The sequence below is a fragment of the Monodon monoceros genome, unplaced genomic scaffold, assembly GCF_005190385.1.
Source record: "Monodon monoceros isolate NGI ecotype Baffin Bay Population unplaced genomic scaffold, NGI_Narwhal_1 Super_Scaffold_10, whole genome shotgun sequence".
NCBI lineage: Eukaryota > Metazoa > Chordata > Mammalia > Artiodactyla > Monodontidae > Monodon > Monodon monoceros.
Genome location: NW_021703766.1, coordinates 55,660,964 through 55,685,188, shown reverse-complemented (window position 1 = coordinate 55,685,188; position 24,225 = coordinate 55,660,964). Strand labels below are relative to the sequence as shown.

General features: G+C 41.2%; 1 pseudogene; it reads right to left on the bottom strand.

Annotated features, from left to right (window-relative positions):
• Window positions 1-1,101: 1,101 nt before the first annotated feature.
• Window positions 1,102-24,225, bottom strand: part of LOC114903561 — a 26,120-nt pseudogene continuing 2,996 nt past the window's right edge.

Here is a 24,225-nt window from a genome sequence, read left to right as displayed (position 1 = left end):
AGATTTGCCCTGGGATAATATGCCAGGGTCTGTCTGTATGTTCCCCTCTGCTAGTATTGGGGTCCTCATTGTTGTCTGGCTGGTAAGTGATCAATTCCAGAATCCCATCTTCACAGTTTTATTCCTAGGATGGCTTCTGGGGTTAAGTTTCTTGAGTTGGGTTTCTTAGAAACAGCTTGAAATGGGTGCTTTTGTATAAATGATTCAATGAATGAGTGTGCTCTGCAAAGGTGTGAGGCCAGCACAACACGGCGGGGGTGAGTGGTGGGTCTTGGGGAAGAAGCCAAACACAGATGTGGTTTGTTCTTGTCCCCCAGAGAGCTTGACAACAATGCACACCACGAATCTGCTCCTTTCCTAGCACAAGGTGTTAGTCTTTAGTATTTATCTCTGCAAGTCATTTGCTGGGTGCCGTTTGTTTTTCGGGAAGCCTAATCTTCCAGGAAAGATGTCTCTCGTTTTGCTCAAAGCAATGTTGCAGATAAGAGGGCACCTGCAAGCCCTCAGCCGGCTCCCTCACAGCGGCTGGAACATAAGTGCGTCGGTGTGGTGATCTGAACAAGGTATCCCCTACAGAAACGTACACACTGAATTCTGAGTAGTTATTAATTATGAGATGCCAAAGATACAGAGGGAAGATATGATTGGGGAATGGCTACAGAAGAAGAGGTAAGTATATTAATATATGTAATGTTCTGTGGTGGACTTTCATATACTCACCAATATGGGAAAGTATTCACTTTTACTTTTTAACAGGTTAGAATTCATATGAGGTTTAAAATATTGTTTTCTTTCTTATTCTGTGTGTTTGAAATATTATATAACTTTTTGAAGCTGGCATGTCTTACAGTTAATAAGGAACATGATTCTTTTGTGTGTGTGTGTGCATGTATGTGGGTTCCATTAAAACTTTATTTATGGCACTGAAATTTAAATTTTATATGACTTCCACCTATTATGAAATAGTATTCTTAGAACATGGTTATTTTCAATGAACCACATATTGAATTGTAGGATTAAAATTTGCTTCCTAGGAGCATGCTCGAACACAAGAACATCAGGAAATTCAGCATTTATATCTGATCCAGGAATATAAGGCCATTATTCCCATGGGAATAGGTCTTGAGCGAGCCCAGCCATCTTCTCCTGGTATATTTTATCAAAGGCTTCACTCTGGGCCACTGTAAAGTGACTTTTCCAGTCCCCAATGATTCCTGTCAAATATACAAAAAAATAAGTCCAGATCAGGTTTATAAATAAGGTCTCAAGACTTCACTTGAGCGTCTTCTGTGTCTGTCACCACTGCCAATCTGTCACGAACACTGAACTGGAAATTGCAAGGCAATATAACCGAGTGGTTAAAAGTTTCTTGTCCAGAGTCCGACGGCCACTGGTTTTTGGTAGTATGTTTGAGTCTCCAGTTTGCAATCTGTTTATATTGTGAGGTTTGAATAATCACAAAAGGCAACCACAACAGTAATAACACCTAACCTACATGAAGTAATTTCTCATATGCCAGGCATTGTGTTAGGATATTATATGTATACCTCATTTAACCAGCAACACATTTCTTTAGGACAGTGGAGGTTCTTTTCTCCCACGCTGCTCTTACCCTGGGTCATGTAGGTAGATATGGTGTACTTGTGATTGATTGCTACCCCCAAATCATGCCTTCTCTTTCCTTTCTTTTTATTTTATTTTTTATTTTTAGATGTGGACCATTTTTCAAAAGTCTTTATTGAATTTGTTACAATATTGCTTCTGTTTTACGTTTTGGTTTTTTGGCCACGAGGCATGTGGGATCTTAGATCCCCAGCCAGGGATCGAACCTGCACCCCCTGCATTGGAAGGCAAAGTCTTACCCACTGGACCGCCAGGGAAGTCCCTTTCCTTTTATTTTTAACTCTCCACCCTTGAATATCACCGCAAACAGCACTACCCAGTGTTTTGTACCTTGCAGTTTTTTCTACCTCGAATGCTCTTCCCTTGGGTAACCAAGCAAACAGTCACATGTCATCTTTTCCTTGAGGTCTCCCCAGCCCCACTCTTGTACACTGCAGGTTGAAAATGGAAACTACCCACTACATGCCGTCAACACCCTCATTCCTTCTGTGTAGTGAACATCTTTGGTCTTTAGTATAGGGTCTCAACAGAAGGTTTGGCCTGGAGCTAAGTCACATGTCTTTCCCCTCATTTTTCTTTTCCCAGGGTTTCTATTTGCCAGCTCCTTTTGGTGGAATAGATATTCCCATTACAAGTCAATACTTGTAAAGGGAGGGTCACTCCATGGGGCAAGGGACCACACCAGTGTTGTGAGCGGGAACTCTAACAAGAAAATGTGAGGGTGCTCTACACAACAACCAACACCTAGGACATGAGTGGGGACAGGTAAATACATTATTCATAGGCAGTGCTTCATCTTCACAAGTTTTCTTTATGACCTTATAAATATCCCAAATCATTCCTTAAACTCTCCAAGTCAGGTGCCACTTTTGTGATTTTATAGACTCAAATATTTTCCTCGCCCCATATCTTAGTTTATCCACAGAAGCAGAGGAATTCTCTGTCCATTTCTTCCAGGTCCTAAAATTAGAAATGCTCAGGCATAAAAAAAGAATGAAATTCTGCCACTTGCAACAACATGGATGGACTTGGAGGTATTATGCTCAGTGAAGTAAGTCAGACAGAGAAAGACAAACACTATATTTTATCACTTATGTGTGGAATCTAAAAAATAATACAAATGAATGGATATAACAAAACAGAAACAGACTCACAGATATAGAGAACAAACTAGTGGTTACCAGTGGGGAGAGGAAAGGGGGGAGGGGCAAGATTAAGAGGTACAATTAAGAGGTACAAACTACTATGTATAAAATAAATAAGCAACAAGGATATATTGTACAGAACAGGGAATGTAGCCATTGTTTTGTAATAATGTTAAATATTACATTAAATAATGTTAAATGCAGTATAATCTATAAAAATACTGAATCACTATGCTGCACCTGCAACTAATCAATATAATATTGTAAATCAAATATACTTCAGTTTTAAAAAATGCTCTCTTACCTTTTCTCATGAAACCTTTGCTTTGATCCGTAAAGATATCAGGTGATAGGGAATAATTGCTATTTTATTATCTCTCATGGTTTGAAGGATACATTCTTGAGGACTGCGTTCAGTTCTTCTGGGCTTAGCTTCTTGCCCAAGAAGTGGCTGAGCGTCTCTACACTAGCTTGTATGTCCTAGGATGAGAACCACAGAGAGTGGAAAGAAAATGACAATCGGGAAAAAGAGAGCAAACAGAGACAGCAGAGTGACGACCAGGAGGAGACAGAAAATAAGCGAAAGCAGGAAGAGGATGAGCTCGTCATGCTCGTCTGGAAACGTGCAGTCCAAGTGTGGGACAGAGGAGTGTTTATAAGAGACAGTCTATTTATTTTTTACTTTACTTTTATTTATTTACTTACTTACTTACTTATTTATTTATTTTTGGCTGCGTTGGGTCTTTGTTGCTGCGCGCAGGCTTCTCATTGCAGTAGCCTCTCTTTGTTGCCGAGAACGGGCTCTAGGCTCATGGGCTTCAGTAGTTGTGGCTCAGGGAAGTCCTGAGACAGTCTATTTAAAGTTACGTTGGCCACGGGCTTCCCTGGTGGTGCAGTGGTTAAGAATCCGCCTGCCAATGCAGGGGACACAGGTTCAAGCCCTGGTCCGGGAAGATCCCACATGCCGCGGAGCAACTGAGCCTGTGAGCCACAGCTACTGAGCCTGCGCTCTAGAGCCCACGAGCCACGACTACTGCGCCCATGTGCCGCAGCTACTGAAGCCTGCGTGCCTAGAGCTCATGCTCTACAACAGGAGAAGCCACTGCAACGAGACGCACATGCACCACAATGCAGAGTAGCCCCCGCTCACCGCAACTAGAGAAAGCCCACACGCAGCAACGAAGAGCCAATGCAGCCAAAATGAAATTAATTAAAAAAAAATTTACGTCGGCCACTTTCTCTGGAGGTCAGCCAATGCTTCCTATGAATACTGACATATTCAATTCCTATCAGTCGGTCTGGGAATATGTAAATACTTTTGCCTCTATCCTGACCCTGCCAAGCCCCACCTGCCTTCCATACCCACCGGACACTGCCCCTGGGTTCCCAGATTGCTTCAGATTTTTGCCATGAAATCGTTGATAGCCCTCAGTATGTTACTAAACTCTTTGTCAGTGCCTGCATTAAATGTTGTAAAAAGAAATAAATGAGAAAATTGAAGAAAGAATGTGTACAACCTAAGGAGGTCAAAGAAGAAATGACCCCTCTTGATTTCCTCCCAGGGATAAGATCCGATTGAAAGGGTAGAATAGAAATATTAAAGAATGGATGAGAGAGTGGCATGGACTTATATATACTACCAAATGTAAAATAGATAGCTAGTGGGAAGCAGCCGCATAGCACAGGGAGATCAGCTCGGTGCTTTGTGTCCACATAGAGGGATGGAATAGGGAGGGTGGGAGGGAGATGCAAGAGGGAGGAGATATGGGGATATATGTATATGAATAGCTGATTCACTTTGTTATACAGCAGAAACTAACACACTATTGTAAAGCAATTATACTCCAATAAAGATGTTAAAAAAATAATTAATTAAATTAAATTGAAAGAATGGATGGAAGATAGACAGCCATGAGATGGAGCTAGAGAGAATGGTTACCTGTTGCAGCTCGTCATACGATATCACCAGGAAATTCTCTTTTCCTTTCATCTGCAGCCACTTGTGAACATGGTCAAACCACGATCCATACAGCACTGCAAGAGAAGCGGAGAGAGAAGTACTTGGTTCACTCTCGTGGACCCCACCGCCCCGGGAATGCGGCCCGCTTGATGCACACCCTATGTGTCTGATGAGCAAGTAAGCAAAGCGGGAGGAATCCTTGTCCTTTCTTCTTCGTTGACATGAGAAAGAGAATTTCTGCCTTTACTGCCTGGATGGCCACCAGGTGGTGCCATATACAATGCAGTATTTAAGATGGGCATCTATTTAAAATGGATAACCAACAAGGACCCAGTATAGCACAGAGAACGCTGCTCAATATTATGTAACAACCTAAATGGAAAAAGAATTTGAAAAGGAATAGATACATGTGTATGTATAACTGAATCACTTTCCTGTACACCTGAAACTATCACAACATTGTTAATCAACTGTACCCCAACATAAAATAAAAAGTTAAAAAAAATGTGTCACATCTACCTGTGATGAGATTTTTGAACTGTAAAGAGAATTCAGTTAGCAAATGAAAGAGCTAATTTTAAACTCCTTCTAATTTGGAGTCCATGTCTTTGTTCTTTCTGCCATGAATACAGTTTCTTTCCCCTATAACCAGAAACACATGTCTTTTGTATGTCCTTCACCCATCCCAAACCTTTGGAACAGCACATAGTGTGGAAAAAAATTTTTTTTTCCTTTCACAATGTGCATTTGAGGAGTCGTAGGTCAAATGATCCTGTCACTTAGACATTGTTGAATAAGGCATTAGACACATGCAAACCTGTGTCTCTTCCCTGAGATTTTTGGTCTTCATATCAAGAGTAAACTTTCCAGAGGAAAAAAAAAGAGCAAACTTTCTGTCTCTCCTTGTATAACTGCACAATACTATATAAGTTCTCCAATTCAGGAATGGCCAGCTCTCTTTCATATCATGTGAACCAAACTAGCAGAAACCTATGTTGAGACAAAAAAAAAGAAAAAAATTTTTTCATATTCTTTTCCATTGTGGTTTTTTACAAAATATTAAATATAATTCCCTGTGCTATACAGTAGGACCTTGTTGTTTATTTATTTTATACATAGTAGTTGTATCTGCTAATCCCAAACTCCTAATTTATCCCCCCAACTTTCCCCTTTGGTAACCGTAAGTTTGCTTTCTATGTCTGTGAGTCTATTTTTGTTTTGTAAATAAGTTCATTTGTATCATATTTTAGATTCTACATATAAGTGATATCATGTAGTATTTGCCTTTCTCTGTCTGGCTTACTTCACTTAGTATGATCATCTCTAGGTCCACCCATGTTGCTGCAAATGGCATTATTTCATTCTTTTTTATGGCTGAGTAGTATTTCATCGTGTGTGTGTGTGTGTGTGTGTGTGTGTGTGTATCACATTTTTTTTTGTTCAGAAAATGAAAATTTCAAGGAGAAAGGTGCAGAGATATAAGATCTTCTGTTTAATCCCATGGTTCCAGCTATTCCTACAGGAATATAGCTCATTGAATTCTTATGTTGGATTCACTGAGACGTGCTTGAATTATTTATCCTGTTTAATTATAATTGCTTGGACTTCCCTGGTGGTCCAGTGGCTAAGACTCCAAGCTCCCAATGGAGGGGACCTGGGTTCCATCCCTGGTCAGGGAGCTAGATCCCACATGCCGCAACTAAGAGTTCCAGTGCCGCAAATAAAAAGAACCCGCATGCCACAACTAAGACCCGGCGCAGCCAAATAAATAAATATTTAATTATAATTGCTTGATCTGTTTTTTATGTTTAAGGTTGTTTGCAACTAAGGGTTTGGTATAATTAAATAGGAGAGATAGTTGTGTTTGACATAATTAGATGATAAACTCCAAGAAGTTAAAAAAACAAAAGGCAAGATTTTTCTCTACCTTGCAATAAAGACACCTAATTTTTTCTTACAAGTGTGGAGCAGGTTTCAGCACAGTCTCAGTTATTACACTCCCAAATCCAATAGGGAAATTGAAGCTCCTAGAAGTTAGGTCCTCCTTCTGCTGAAAAAACAGCTAGTAAAATGTTGAACATTCACTGACTGCACACGGACACTGGGAACTGTTTTTTTTTTTTTTTTTGGCCATGCAGCTTGTGGGATCTTAGTTCCCCGACCAAGGATCGAACCCATACCCACTGCAGTGGAAGCACAGAGTCCTAACCACTGGACCACCAGGGAAGTCCCCACTGGGAACTCTTTTTTTTTTTTTTTTCCCACTGGGAACTCTTAAAGGAGGGCATTTCATCCAGGAACGTCCAAGATTATGGCCAGGAGGAGCATGTTTGTGATAGGAAAAATTGTAGTAGTTAAAAATATGTTTCCTCTGTGGCTCTACAAGGGAATCAGATAGGATTCCAGAGCATTGGACAAGCTGACACAACTAAAACAGGTGTTTAAATTTTTTTGGCATTAAAGCCCTTTAAAAATATCTTTGATGGAAATCCAGATCCAAAATTTTAGAGTTTTCTTCAGAAATAATATATTTTTTTAATCAAAATATTGCATAAGTTAAATTCCAAGCTCTTGGGAATTCCCTGGCAGTCCAGTGGTTAGGTCTCCACACTTTCACTGCTGTGAGCGCGGGGTCGATCCCTGGTCGGGTAACTAAGATCCCACAAGCTATGTAGAGCAGCCAAAAAAAAAAAAACCAAGCTCTTTAATAGAATATTTAAGGTTGTCTCTGATGGTGACCAGGCAGATATTAGTTGCTTCTTTTATATATATCTTTACTGGAGTATAATTGCTTTACAATGTTGCATTTGTTTCTGATGTACAACAAATTGAATCAGCTATATGTATACATACATCTCCATAACCCTTCCGTCTTGAGCCTCCCTCCCACCCTCCCTATCCCACCCCTCTAGGTGGTCACAAAGCATCGAGCTGATTTCCCTGTGCTATGTGGCTGCTTCCCACTAGCTATCTATTTTACATTTGGTAGTGTATATATGTCCATGCCACTCTCTCACTTCGTCCCAGCTTACCCTTCCCTCTCCCTGTGTCCTCAAGTCCATTCTCTATGTCTGAGTCTTTATTCCTGTCCTGCCCCTAGGTTCTTCAGAACCTTTTTTTTTTTTAGTTTCCATATATATGTGTTAGCATACAGTATTTGTTTTTCTCTTTCTGACTTACTTCACTCTGTATGACAGACTCTAGGTCCATCCACCTCATTTAGTTGCTTCTTTCTTATCACACCCAACTCTCCAAATTTTACCAAACTCTTCTCTCCTCATGCCCTTTCCTGTACTTGTCCTCCGTCGTTGTTCATTGGTAGCCTACGCTACAAACTTTTCTCCACATCTCAATTTTTAAAATAGTTAGCAGTGGATTCTAGAGGTCACTCTGTAATAGAATGGCAACATTCCATTTTTTTTTTAAGTTGAGTAGCATTTCATTATATATTTGGTGGCAACTTTATTTTTTGCTATTACAAATAAGGATAATTTGAATAGTCTAGTAAATCCATCTTCTGCTTCTCCCCACTGCAACTTTTTTTTTTTTTGTATTTTTGCTAGTACATTTTTTTCCACTGGAGAAAGGGGAGTTAAACATGAATGTGTAAATGCTAGAATGCTAGAATTTGCAAGATGACCCTACATGGGTTAGTACTGTTATCCATGCCACCAGCAACATATGAGCGTGTTGGTCTACCCAGAGTCTCACCGCCACAGCGTGAGTCAAATGTTTTGAATGCTAGCTGTGCTACAGCAGAATGATAGCCACACAAAAGTGTCCACAACCTGATCCCCAAGTCTCTGAATACGTTACTTTTCATGACAAAATGGACTTTGAAGATGCAATTAAATTCAGGATCTTCAAAGGGAGAGATTACCTTGGATTATCCAGGTAGAAACAACGTAATCACAGGTCCTTATATGAGAGCGGAAAGAGTGTCAGAATCAGAGAAGGAGATGTGATGACAGCAGAGTGTGGAAGGATGTGGTCCACGTGCCAAGAAATGTGGGCAGCCTCTAAAAGCTGGAAAAGGCAAGAAGTGAATTCTCTCCTTGAGCCTCAAGAACAGAATGTAGCCACGCCAGCACATTAATTTTAGCCCATACGGCATATTTTGGATTTCTGAACTCCAGAATGTAAGATACTTTTTTGTTTTACTTATTTATTTTATTTTAGGCCACGTCAGGCGGCTTGTGGGACCCTAGTTCCCTGACCAGGGATTGAACCCGGGGCCCTCAGCAGTGAAAGTCCTAACCACTGGACCGCCAGGGAATTCCCAATTTTTTGTTGTTTTAAAGCATTAAATTTGTGGTAATTTGGTACAGCAATGAGAGGAAAGGCATACACTTTCCACTATGACAGATGAGAAACTGTATATCATTGTAGCTTGAATTCATACTTCTCTTATTTTGAGTGTGGTGAATTATCTTTTTATATGTTTATTATATTTAGAAAAAATTTGGGAGAACACAAAGCACATTGGCTAAGATTTCTGTTGTTAACAGGAGGGACTACAGATTTAGCGACATCTAGGTTTCGATTACAATGTGGTTGTTTAAATCATGGGACAGTAAGACCTGGGGATGAGACGCAGAAACTTCTGCATTCCACCTGGAGTCCACATTTTGAGTCAAACTCACCATTTCCTTGAAGGAACCGTTCCGAATATTCTTCAAATGATTCCGGCTCTCTGATGATCTTTACCATTTTCCAGAAATGATAACCGGAAGTAATAACATCTCTGGGATTTCTCATTACATAAATACACTTAAATTTAAAAAAAAAGAGAAAATGAGAATAAATGTATCCATTTCCCTTGCTCCACGCTTTTCACAAATGGAGAAAATGCCAACGCCCATTAAAGTGTTTGGCCACAATTTAGTCTTTAATTCATTTATTTAACAAAATATATTTAGAACCCACAATGTGCCAGACATTTAGTTAGATTCTATAGAAGGAGCAGTGTATAAGATATGGATTGTTTCTGCCCTTAAGAACCTTATGATACATGGAATGATGGTCTTTAAAGTTTTGAGAGGCAGAGATGTTACTACATTTTGAAGAAGTCTGACTTTTATTGGGATTCTGCCCTATTCATTGCTATTCCTGGAATTTCATGTTCCAGGCCTCACTATCTTTTCCTAGGAATTTCTACGATATCAGTATTTCCCAGGTACTAATCAGACAGATGTGAATGGCCAACTGTATATAAGGGTTCGTTTATAAAATTCAAAATGATGGCATGAATAAACTCATGCTGCTGTAGATGGTGAAACCTCAAGAGGAAACAAACTTTCAGGGTTCTCAAAACAAACTTAAAAAAAAAAAGGAACTAGTTTTATGTCAGTAAACCTGGGCTAGGACATGCTGGATCAAGTGTTATATGAGGTCATTTCCAATTCGGATCATTGCTTTACTCCACTGCAGTCATAATCTGAGCTGGGTATCACTTATACGTGGAACCTAAAATATGACACAAATGTTTAAAATCAAATGTCATATCTAAAATATGACACAAACACACAAATGTTTCTCTTCTGTTCTTACTTACAGAACAGAAACAGACTCACAGACATAGAAAACAAACTTACGGTTACCAAAGAGGAAGGCGGGGAGGGATAAATTAGGGGTATGGGATTAGCAAAGACAAACTACTATATATAAAATAGATAAACAACAATAAGCGGATTCTTAATCTACTTATTATATTTCTTAAAATAGATATAATTCATTGAGTATGCACTAGGCTCTGATCTAAGCTAGGCTATCAGTAAAAATTGTGGTCGCTACGGAAACTAACAAATTTTGTCTGTTATTGGTCTTTTTTCAAATGATCTATACATTCCTTTTGGATGTGGCTTGAGGTCATCTTAATCATCACATTCCTCCCAGCCCTTAGCACAGATGAATAAATCCTGCTGGTTCAAGCACACAAAAATGGAGCTTCAACGACATTGCACTCTTTGTTCATAGACAAAATCTGGAGAACTGAGGTTCAAACCAGAATTTTCTGGCGTAAAGTCATAATCATTTTACAGAGTGTGGTCTTGGACTATTTTTTTTTTTTTGGTTTGTTTTCCTGTTTCATGTATTCTTTCATTCATTCAATATTTTCTTTATTATTTTATTTTACTTAGGTATAATTGACATACAACATTATATTCGTTTCAGGGGTAAACCATAATGATTCAAAATGATGACCACAATAAGTCTAGTTAACACTGGTCACCAGACATAGTTACAGAATTATTTTTTTCTGGTGATGAGAATGCTTAAGATTTACTCTTTCAGCAACTTTCAAATGTGCAGTGCAGCATTATTAACTATTGTCACCAGGCTGTACATCACATCCCCATCATTTATTTATTTTATAACTAGAAGGTTGTACCTTTTGACCTCCTTTACCCATTTTGCCCACCATCCACCCTCCACCTCTAGCAACTACCAATCTGTTCTCTGTCTCTATGAGCTTTTTTTTTTAAATTTTGGATTCCACATATAAATGAGATCAAGTGGTATTTATCTTTCTCTATCTGACTTATTTCACTAAGCATGAATGTCCTCAAGGTCTATCCATGTTGTCACAAATGGCTTGATTTCATTCTTTTTCATGGCCGAGTAATATTCCACTGTGCAGTTGACCCTTGAACAACATAGGGGTTGGGGGTACTACCCCCTACATGGTGGAAAACCCAAGTACTTCTATCTCTGCTTCAAAAGCAAAGGAACTGATACTCACCCAAGGGCAGGAAGTGGAAACAGTCTGGATAGAATCAGGACTCAAACCCTAATTCTTTTGATTCCACATATTGTGCTCTCTAATCGAACAGAAACATTTTCCCACACTTAGTTAATTTAAAAAGCAATAAAATGGGGCTTCCCTGGTAGTGCAGTGGTTGAGAATCCGCCTGTCAATGCAGGGGACACAGGTTCGATCCCTGGTCCGGGAAGATCCCACGTGCTGCGGAGCAACTAAGCCTGTGCACCACAACTACTGAGCCTGCACTCTAGAGCCCACAAGCCACAACTACTGAGCCTGCATGTCACAACTACTGAAGCCCATGCTCCTAGAGCCCATGCTCAGCAACAAGAGAACCCACCACAATGAGAAGCCTGCGTACCACAATGAAGAGTAGCCTCCGCTCACCACAACTAGAGAAAGCCTGTGCACAGCAACGAAGACCCAACGCAGCCAAAAATAAATAAATAAAATAAATAAATTTATTAAAAAATAAAAAGCAACAAAATGAAAATACAGTACTATATTTATTGAAAAAAATCTTTGTATAAATGAAACTCACAGTTCAAACTCATGTTGTTCAAAGGTCAACTGTATGTATATATACATTTATATATATATATATATATATATATATCTCACATCTTATTTATCCATTCATCCATCAGTGGATACTTATGTTGCTTCCACATCTTGGTAATCATAAATAAGGTTGCATTGAACATGGAGGTGCATCTATCTTTTCAAATTAGTGTTTTCGTTTTCTTTAGATAGATACCCAGAAGTGGAATTGCTGGATCAAATGGTAGTTCTATTTTTACTTTTTTGATGAACCTCCATGCTGTTTTCCATACTGGTTGCGTCAATTTACATGCCCACCATCCAATATTTTCTTAAATCTCTATATTGTTTTAAGCATTCTGGTAGGTTGGTGTAAAATGGTAAAAAAAAAAAAAAAAAGTTACAAAATAAACCTGGTCTTCATAATCGTGGTGATCACAGTAAAATAAATATACCTGACAATAAACAAGCAAACAAATAGAAACATAGTACAATATTAATATTATGAAAAACACTGTGATGTTAGAATATTTTGATCATACTTCCACTACCACATCACATACGATTGTTTGAGGGAGTTTCATACATTTTTTCTTTCTTCCTTTTATGTATTTATTCATTTTGGTTGCACAGCAAAGTAATTCATATATATATATATGTATATATATATATATATATATATATATATATATACTTTTTCAGATTCTTTTCCATTATAGGTTATTACAAGATATTGAGTATAGTTCCCTGTGCTATACAGTAGGGCCTTATTGTTTATCTATTTTACATACAGTCGTGTGTATCTGTTAATCCCAAATTCCTATTTCATCCTCCCCTTTTCCCTTTGGTAACCACAAGTTTGTTTTCTATGTCTGAGAGTGTATTTCTGTTTGTAAATAAGTTCAGTTTCACACAGTTTTGATAATACCTTCGGTGTCACGTTTTAAACTATAATCTAAGATGAGTGAAGATGCACATTTACAGCACAGGGTCACTCAGTGTTAGGGTCCTCCTTTAGAGGTCCTGAGATTATGCCTCAGAGGTCTGTGGATCTATTAAGTGGGAAAGACATGCCCTAAATGATTTCACGATTAGAAAAACCCAGTGGGATTTCAAACATGTGTTCCAATCCTACATTTCTTCTGAAATACAGATGCTGATTTACAGTTGAGACACCTCCCATATGGTCATATCAATGTTGGGTACCTAGGGGTTGGGGGTGCAGCCAGGGTTTATTTAATTAAGGGCCGAGTATTCTCTGGAGCAGCAGCAGGGAGATTGTCTGGTATGTGTCACCATAGCTTGGAACAAGCTTTTCTAATATGCTTACTTCACTGAATCACATTTTTTAAAATTTATTTTTTAATTGAAGTATAGTTAATTTACAATGCTGTGTTAGTTTCAAGTGTATAGCAAAGTGATTCAGTTATACATACATGTATATCTATTTTTTTCATCTTCTTTTCCCTTATAGGTTATTACAAAATATTGAGTATCGTTCCCTGTGCTATACTTGTCGTTTACTTATTTTATATATAGTAGTGGGTAACTGTTAATCCCAAACTCCTAATTTATCTCCCCCACCCCCACCCCTTTGGTAACCATAAGTTGGTTTTCTATGTCTGTGAGTCTATTTCTGTTTTCTAAGTAAGTTCATTTCATTTGTGTCATTTTTTAAGATTCCACATATAAGTGATATCATATAACGTCTGTCTTTGTCTGACTTAACTTCATTTAGTATGATCATCTCTAATTCCATCCATGTTGCTGCAAATGGCATGATTTCATTCTTTTTTTTTGGCTGAGTAATATTCCACTGTGTATATGTATGACATCTTTTTTTTTTTTTTTTTTTTTTTTTGCTGTATGCGCCTCTCACTGTTGTGGCCTCTCCCATTGCGGAGCACAGGCTCCAGACGCACAGGCTCAGCGGCCATGGCTCACGAGCCTAGGCGCTCTGCGGCATGTGGGATCTTCCCGGACCGGGGCACGAACCCGTGTCCCCTGCATCGGCAGGCGGACTCTCAACCACTGCGCCACCAGGGAAGCCCTGTACCACATCTTCTTTATCCATTCACCTGTCGATGGACCTGAGTCACATTTTAACTCTGTTCCTAAAACACAGGCCTTCAGGATAACCAAAGAAGTGACCCAAACTGACCTTGCATCATTAACTCACCTTGGCCTTGGAATTGAAGAATGACCTGGGGGAACAACTGAATGGGGAGATGGAAGACGTAGAATCATGGGTCTTTCTGATCCTTTATATATTGAAGCCCAGCTTTAGTTTCTAACCACATCGAATGCTCACTGCTGACAACAGATTGGACCCAGGCAGGATCCCCCTTGTTGCAGATCAGATTGACGATCTCTGTCATCCACAAGGTTCCTGCACAAGGAAAAAGAGAGTGTTACCCACTTCAGCCTGATAATTAACCGCACCACCACATCTTACAGACATTGTGTTATTTCAGCCATGAAGCCCCTGCTTATAACTCCAACGGATGCTTTCATTTCTCACCTTACTGTTTCCCTTTCTTAAAAAATATTTACTGACATAGCTTATTTAAAATTTTTCATTATTTTGAAAAGGAGTTAACTATAATAAAATTACTACAGCTCAGAAAATAAAGTTTTAATTTTTGTATGCAGAATTTCTCAAAATGTAGAATGCAAAATAGTTTCTATGGGAATAATCTAGGAATCTTATATTATGTATCTATACATCATCTTACTGTTTCCCTTAAATGTATCTCACTGATTCTTCATTCTTTTTTATTTTTGAGCAGAGTTAGCTCTTTATTGTATTCTTGTTTTTATTAACAAAAGACAACAGATTGATCATAAGGGGATCAGTTCTTTTTAGATACGCATTTTTTTTGCTATTTTATTTTGCAAATGGTTTAAATCAGGGCTCAGCAACCTTTTCCTATATTGGAGTATAGTTGATTTACAATGTTGTGTTAGTTTCAGGTGTACAGCAAAGTGAATCAGTTATACATACACATATATCCACTTTTTTTAGGTTCTTTCCCCACATAGGCCATTAGAGTATTGAGTAGAGTTCCCTGTGCTATACAGTAGATCCTTATTAGTTATCTATTTTATATATAGTATCGTATGCATGTCAATAGGTAAGCATTTTAAAGCTTCAAGCAGTAGATGTCCAAATTTGGGTTAATTGTTAAATCTTTGATGGAGAATACAAAGTAAAGGATTACTTTTTATCCATTTGGAGGTATTGGAGTCATTTTTTTAAAAATCAGAAGAATGAAGCAGCATCTAGCAGTTGGGTGGGAAAGAAGGCTCCCAGTTGCTAAGGAGCGTAAGAGAAGACCTTGCTCTCATTTCCCCTTTCCCTGTTCTCACCATACTCTTTTTGGCAACCACTAAGCTCACCAAAAAGAGAAGCTCCCTTTTCACTGCTCTCCAGGCTCCTGGGTGTTGAGGTCACTCATGCTCCAGGCTCACCCTGAAAGTCATGCTTGCTCTTGCCCATATGTCCCACCCCCAATATTATCGGTCTCCTTCCACTTGATAGAATTGTGAGTCTGCATTCTTCAAAGACTCTGCTAATGAGAACCTGCTGTATAGCACAGGTAACTCTACTCAGTGGTCTGTGGTGACCTAAATGGGAAGGAACTCCAAAAAAGAGGGGATATATGTGTACACATAGCTGACTGACTTTGCCGTACCGTAGAAGCTAACACAACATTGTAAAGCAACTATACTCCAATAAAAATTCATTAAAAAAAAAAGAAAGACTCTGTTCCTTGGGCTCCCCTGAGACCATCTCCACCTTTTCCCTACTACTCTTTTTTTAAGTTTTTTTTTTTTTTTTTTTTGCGGTACGCAGGCCTCTCACTGTTGTGGCCTCTCCCGTTGCGGAGCACAGGCTCCGGACGCGCAGGCTCAGCGGCCATGGCTCACTGGCCCAGCCGCTCCGTCCGGACCCGGGCACGAATCCGTGTCCCCTGCATCGGCAGGCGGACTCTCAACCACTGCACCACCAGGGAAGCCCGCCCAGTATCTTTTTCTCTGAGCTTTTCTTCCAGTCACTTTCTGTGTCACACCAAATCCCAAGACACATTTTGAACTTTGCTTACTGTGCCAAAAACCACGGGACATTATTACAATTCCAAAATCTCTGCAAAATATGTTTATGTAACAGCAAAGGTCACAGGGAGATTGAAAAGAATCAGGAATAGTGGACATGCTTGGAATTCCCAATAAGAAAGAGGTTTCTCTCTCTCTCTCTCTGGTAACTTATGTTACCAAAGGGTAGAAGTGGGGGGGGGGGGGGGAGGGATAAATTAGGATTTGGGGATTGACATATACACACTACTATATATAAAATAGAGAACCAACAAGGACCTACTGTATAGCACAGGGAACTATATTCAATATTTTATAATAACCTATAAGGGAAAAGAATCTGAAAAAGAATGTATATATAAAAGAATATATATACGTAACTGAATCACTTTGCTGTACACCTGAAACTGAATATATATATGTAACTGAATCACTTTGCTGTACACTTGAAACTAACACAACATTGTAAATCAACTCTACTTCAATTAAAAACAATAGAAGTACCTATGACTTGCCAAATTCTTTCTATCGCCCTCAACCAGGAAAAAGGATTGTGAGGTCTTTAATCTATGTAGTACAAGCAATTCTTTCAGAGCATGTTGTATATTTGAGGGCTTAGTTTTTGTTTTCTGGGTCTTGAGAGCAAGGAAGAAGCTATATTCATCCAGGTGTTACAGAAACACTGGGGAGTTTGCCCCCAGACTGATCTATATTAAAACAATTGTTAGACCTATACTTGCTGAAAGAACTTGGAGTGAATATTTAAGCTCCCTGAACAAAAACGTTCCTGGGTGTTCCACGACAGCAAAACCAACTTGAAAGAGATTACAAGGGTTGTAAAAACACACATGTGACCTCATTGGCACACAATCAATGCTCCAAAATTGGATCTTTGATTGTAATTATATTTCTCCATTGACTATATGAACCCTGTTTTTTTTTTGGCCGAGCTGCGTGGCATGCAGGATCTTAGTTCCCCGACCAGGGATGGAAGCCGCGCCCCCTGCAGTGGAAGCGAGGAGTCTTAGCCGCTGGACCGCCAGGGAAGTCCTCTGAGCTATTTATAGAACTGAAACCCCCAACAAATGGAAGATGTTAGCTTTCTTCATTCCAGAGAAGACCACCTGAGGCCAGATGAAAGGAGTACCGTCCCTGCACACACCCTAATCCTTACCAGCAGCCCCACCCTTGAACCGTGGCTATAAAACTCCTCACCAAATCCTCCTGAGTTGGGACACACAGTTTTAAGGGGCACAAGCCTGCTGCATCCCCCTTTGCCTGGCAAAGCAATAAAGCTATTCTTTTCTATTTCACCCAAAACTCTGTCTCCGAGATTCGATTTGGCACCCAGTGCACAGAGGCCAAGTTTTCGGCATCAACTACAGTGACTCACCTGCCTACACTGTTTGTACCAACAGTATGGCTTATGCCGAACACCAGCTTTCCTTCTGGGAGTCTGGGATTTGGGTAGGTGCTAGGCAGGGGGAGCCTTTGTGACCAGCCCCCAGTAAAAACCCTTTGGCCCTAAGTCTCTAATGAGCTTCCCTGGTGGACACCTCACAGGTGTTGATGAAAAGCTTAATCAATAGTTGATCTAAGAAAGAAATGGATTTTCTGTTTGTTTTTTTTTTTGGCCGTGCCGCATGGTTGTGGGATCTTAGTTCCCAGACCAGGGATTGAACTGGGCCCTTGGCAGTGGGAGTGCTGAGTCCTAACCACTGGACCACCAGGACATTCCCAGAAGTGGAAAATTTTATTCCAGCCAACCTGAGGGTTATAACCCAGGAGACAGTCTTTCAGAAAGCTCTGAAGACTGTTCCACCCATTAGAGGTCAAAGCACAGTTATGTAAGTTTTTGAGACAAAGGTTTATAGTCAGATGACGTATTGACAGTGTACACAATCCAGATCTACACGTACACGTGCAAACTGAGTAGCGGTCTAAGCAGATAGGGTAGGGGGTGTCCAGAGAAAGGGAACCAGGCATGGCTTTCTTGACACAGAGAAGCCATTTTCGGCCTGAGCCACTTTGTGATCTGAGCCTGCACGCAGCGCTTATCTTTGAACAGGTCTCACTAATTAATGATCTTGAGGGAACAGAAGAATGCAGGAACAAAGGACTGTTATCAGGCAAGGGACAACAGCAAAGATAATAAATCAGTTGTAAAGACTCCCAGTTCCGTTTCGCATTAGCCTGAAGCACATCCTTGAGCTGTTTTGCGGAATTTAAACCCTCCTCAAGGGCCCAACCGCCAGATGAACTGGATGATGTTGACCTTTTCTGACCCTCTTGACTTCAATCAACTAACACTTGGACTCAACCTTAGCCCCAATTCTATGCTGAATTCTCCTCCCTTAGCTTAGAACTTCCCCAATTTTGCTGTTTGGGAAAAATCCCTGGTGTTCAATTTTGCTGTTTGGGAAAAATCCCTGGTGTTCAATTTTGCTGTTTGGGAAAAATCCCTGGTGTTCTCCTTCCTTGCTGCAGGCTCAGCGGCCATGGCTCACGGGCCCAGCCGCTCCGCGGCATGTGGGATCCTCCCAGACCGGGGCAAGAACCCGTGTCCCCTGCATCGGCAGGCGGACTCTCAACCACTGCGCCACCTGGGAAGCCCGTAATACATCCTTCTTAATCCCAGTCTTTGGCTTGGTCGTGTCTTTTGGTTCGATGCCCACCAAGAGGGGTATCCAGTTTTTGGGTAACAGTGGGTCATGGGTCATTGTCGCCCCTGACAAGATTAAGAAAGAAGTTTATCTCCTGAGGCGGTCTGGTTAAGGCAGGTGCACAATACACATTAAAGGGGAGGGAGGAGGCCCAAACAGGCAGAGAAAATTCTTACATTTAAATTATCTTGTCTTGACATAAAATATGAATTGGATTTCATCACAGGTGTTGTCACATCACTGGAGGAATTCAGTGTGATCAGCGTAGGGACTTCCTGGGTGGTCCAGCGGCTAAGACTCTGAGCTCCCAATACAGGGGGCCCGGGTTCGATCCCTGGTCAGAGAACTAGATCCCACATGCATGCCACAAAGAAGATCCTACATGCCGCAACTAAGACCCAGTCCGAGGAATAAAGACACAGATGTAGAGAATGGACTTGAGGACACGGGGAGGGGGAAGGGTAAGGTGGGACAAAGTGAGAGAGTGGCATGGACATATATACACTACCAAATGTAAAATAGCTAGCTAGCGGGAAGCAGCCACATAGCACAGGGATGGGATAGGGAGGGTAGGAAGGAGACGCAAGAGGGAGGGGATATGGGGATATATGTATACATATAGCTGATTCACTTTGTTATACAGCAGAAACTAACACAACACTGTAAAACAATTATACTCCAATAAAGATGTTAAAAAGAAAAAAAGAAGACCCGGTCCAGCCAAATAAATATATATATATATATATATATATATATATATATATATATATATATATATTTAAGTGTGATCAATGTGACTCGCAAGGAGAGGACTTGAAAGCTTGGGCCTGGTTTTCTGCAGATCCCACCCCATGTGCCTTTACCTCTGCTGATTTTGTCATGTATCCTTAGCTGCAATGAACCATAGCTAGGAGTACGACTCTACGCTGAGACCTGTGAGGCTTCCTAGGGAATCATCCAACCCGGGGGTGGGCTTGGAGGCCCCCAACACACCCATATTCAGCCCTTTCTGCCTCCTCACCCTACCAAGTCGACCCCACATCTGTTGCCCCCCTGGCTGGGTTTGCCTTGATGCACCCTCCATCCCAGTACTTGCCACCGGTATCCAGGTGTATGGATATACTTTTTCAAGCTCATCTAGATTCCATACATACTTTTTATATTTTCTTCCGGTATTTTACATCTTTTTTTTTGAAACAACTAGCTATGTGATTTTGCCTGAATAACAATTATGGGATTCAGTTTCTTTATCTGGCAAATTAGGGGATTGGTCTAGTCTTATTCATGGTCCCCCTCAGGCCTCAAATTCAAAAATATTGTATGACCGCGTGTCAATTTTTTTTTTTGCGGTACGCGGGCCTCTCACTGTTGGGGCCCCTCCCACTGCGGAGCACAGGCTCCGGACGCGCAGGCTCAGCGGCCATGGCTCACAGGCCCAGCCGCTCTGCGGCACGTGGGATCTTCCCGCACCGGGACACGAACTCGCGTCCCCTGCATCGGCAGGCGTACTCTCAACCACTGCGCCACCAGGGAAGCCCCTGGCGTGTCAATTTTTAAAGCCTGTATATGAGACGGAAAACTCAAATGTTTGGAGGTGTTAGACACACAGGATCAATGAGTGAAGTGTGGTAACTATGGCTGACAGTGAACCAGGCAACAAAAGACCATCCAAAGCTGTGTAACCAAGACAACCTACCACCTGGGAGAAAATATTTGCAAACGATGAGACTGACAAGGGCCTAAACTCCAAAATATACAAACAGCTCATACAACTCAATAACAAAAAAACCCCCAAACAACCCAATAAAAAAATGGGCAGAGACCTAAATAGACATTTCTCCAAAGAAGACATACAGATAGCCAACAGGCACATGAAAAGCTGCTCAACATCACTAATTATTAGAGAAATGCAAATCAAAACTACAATGAGCTACCACCTCACACCAGTCAGAATGGCCATCATCAAAAAGTCTACAAATAACAAATGCTGGAGAGGGTGTGGAGAAAAGGGAACCCTCTTACACTGTTGGTGGGAATGTAAATTGGTGCAGCCACTATGGAAAACAGTATGGAAGTTCCTCACAAAAGTAAAAATAGAACTACCATATGATCCAGCAATCCCATTCCTGGGCATATATCCAGAGAAAACCATAATCCAAAAGGATACTTGCACCCCAGTGTTCAATTGCAGCTCTATTTACAATAGCCAAGACATGGAAGCAACCTAAATGTCCATCGACAGATGAATGGATAAAGAAGATGTTGTACATATATACAATGGACTATTACTCAGCCATAAAAAGGAATGAAATAATGCCATTTGCAGCAACATGGATGGACCTGGAGATGGTCATACTAAGTGAAGTAAGTCAGACAGAGAAAGACAAATATCATATGATATCACTTACATGCGGAATCTAAAATACAACACAAATCAACATACCTACAAAAAAGAAACAGACTTGGAGAGAACAGACTGGTGGTTGCCAAGGGGAGGGAGGTGGAGGGGGAAGCATTGGGAATTTGGGATTAGCAGAGGCCAACTAGTTTATATAGTATGGATAAACAACAAGGTCCTACTATATAGCACAGGAAACTATATTCAGTATCCTGTGATAAACCATAATGGAAAAGAATTTGAAAAAGAATATATATATATATATGTATATAACTGAGTCACTTTGATATACAGCAGAAATTAACACAACATTATAAATCAAATTTACTTCAAAAAATTAGAAAAAAAAAAGCTGTGTGACCTTGGGGAGGGCACTCAGCTTCTCTGTGCCTGTCTCCTCATATGCAAAACGAGGATGACAGCAGAATCCACTTCAAAGGCTTGGTGTAGAAACCCAATGAAGTCATTTGCATACTGCATTTAGCAAAATATCTAGCAGGAGACTAGAACTTGACAAAAGTTAGCCAGTACTATTATTAATGATTTTAAAATTGAAATAATAAGAAACTACCCTTTAAGTTTCAGGGACAATGACATGAGAATAATGCAGGTAAAGCATAAGCACGTAAGAGACACTTAATAAAAAGTCACTGTATTAGTCAAGGTTCTCCAGAGAAACAGAACCAATAGGAGATATATCGATACAGATATATACTGTATATTTATTATGAAAAATTGTCTTATAATAATTGGTTCACGATTGGCAGAGAAGTCCCACAATCGGGGAGAACCAGGAATGCCAGTGGTTCCAGTCCAAGGGCAAGAGAAGACCAATGTCCCAGCTCAATAGTCAGGCAGAGAGAGTGACCCCTACCCATTGGGGAGGACCATCTGCTTCACCCAGTCTACCGATTCAGACACTAACTTCCAGAAACATCCTCACAGACACACCCAGAAATAAACATCTGGGAACCCTGTGAGCCAGTCAGGTTGGCACATAAAATTAACCATCACAGTCCCCCCAAAAGAAGGTGAGGGAAGATTTATTTTGAGAATACCATAAGACCATACTATAAGACATCACAAAGTGGTGAGCAACGGGCTATAGCCAGCCTCCACGTGTGTTTGGTCAATATAGTGTTTGCAAAAAAATATTGATTAGTTCCCATCTCTGAAAATGGAGATGCTTTCCACACGCATTGGAATTTCTTGGGTGGGGGGCAGATCACAATTTAAGAGAATTAATTCTAGGTCTGCATTCCACGTGGCGACGCTTTGCTGGAGATTTGGGATGCCTTCGCAGTATGCAACAATTCCCATCGCTCCCTGCGTCTCACACCCAGACAGCTTCCCTCACTTGCCCCATTCGCCTGGCTCCCCCCAGGGAGCCGAGATTGAGATCCCCGGTAGAAGCAGCACCCCTAGTTCCGTGGAGCAATTGCAGGATGCGGCCACCAGGTGGCGCGCGAGTCATTCCCACGGGCCAGGGTCTCTCAGAAGAGCATCTCACACCTACCAGAGGCCCTACTACGTACCAGCAGCCTCACGTGTTTCTTAAATCAATCCTCACGCGTACACAGAGGGAGTCATGCTTCCTACGTGGCAGCGGAGGCTCAGAGACAGAGGCTGTGACTCAGTGTCTCCATTTATAAGACAGGCGTTGCAGCAAGGATTCCATGAGATGGTGTGTCAAGTTGTTGGCAGAACTTCTGCTGCGTAGTCAGGGTCTTTCCAGCTCCGGGGTGGAACCCTGACTTTCAGCTGGTCCGAGGGCAGCCTGATCAAGGCTACACTTCTTGGCCTCCCTTGCAGCCGGTGTTCTGGGCCATGGGACGTGGCATAAGTGGTGTACCCTCCTCACCCGCCTTCACCTCATCTCTCCTCCTTTACATTTCCCTGAGTTTCTTCCCAGAAATCGTCCCTGGGGTACCCCCTGCCCCGCCTCCCCTCCCCCAGCTCGGGTGAAGGAAGTACTTACTTGCTTAGGATCCCCTGGGAGCCTGTACTTTTCCTCCTTATAGCACTTTTCACATTCTTATGGTTACCTATTCATTTGTCTTCCCGACCCCTGCCAACACCACCCCATCCCAAAGGTGTCTGCAAGGTGCAGTTGACAGCCTCATGGCAGGGCAGGCACTCTTGAGCGGCAGGAACGAATGAGGACGTACTTCTGGACTAAAATGCCAGGCTCTCAACCTGGGCTGCACCTCCTGGGGAGCTTTTTTTTTTTTTTTTTGGCCCCAGCTTCATTGAGCTATAACAGACATATAACACTGTGTAAGTTTAAGATATAAAATGTGTTGATTTGATATATTTATATATTGCAATATGATTACCACCATAGCATTAGCTAATGCATCCATCCTATGACATAATTACCATTTCTTTAAAAAAAACCATCCCAGCACCACCTGGAGCCAACTGAAGCCCAGTGTCTGCGATGGGGCCCCGCCATGGTGATTCCAAAGGGCAAGAGATTAAGTAAATGCTATAGGTTGCTGTGAAGCTTTGCAACTACGAAGGACCAGACCTTGCCATAATTTAGCGGTTATCAGGTTTCTATGACCCTTAAAGTACTGAGTAAGAATCTTAACTTCCTCAAGTGTCTGTAAGGAGCCTAGCGCTCCTTAACTGACCCTTCAAGTGGTCAGAATATAAGCAGCTTTGGGTGGGGAAAAAGCTCTTTGCAGGAAAGAGCTCTCTTCAGAAGGCATCCCTTTGTCTTGTCACTAATCTTAAACCAGGTGCCCCCATGCTCTACTTATCTCCGGCCCTAACACACCTTTCAAATCTTTTGATCACACAATACCTTGCCTAACCTATTGGTTTTTCCGTAGATCAAAGATGTAGAGGGGCTTCCCTGGTGGCACAGTGGTTGAGAGTCTGCCTGCCGATGCAGGGGACACGGGTTCGTGCCCCGGTCCGGGAAGATCCCACATGCCGCGGAGCAGCTGGGCCCGTGAGCCATGGCCGCTGAGCCTACGCGTCCGGAGCCTGTGCTCCACAACGGGAGAGGCCACAACAGTGAGAGGCCCGCG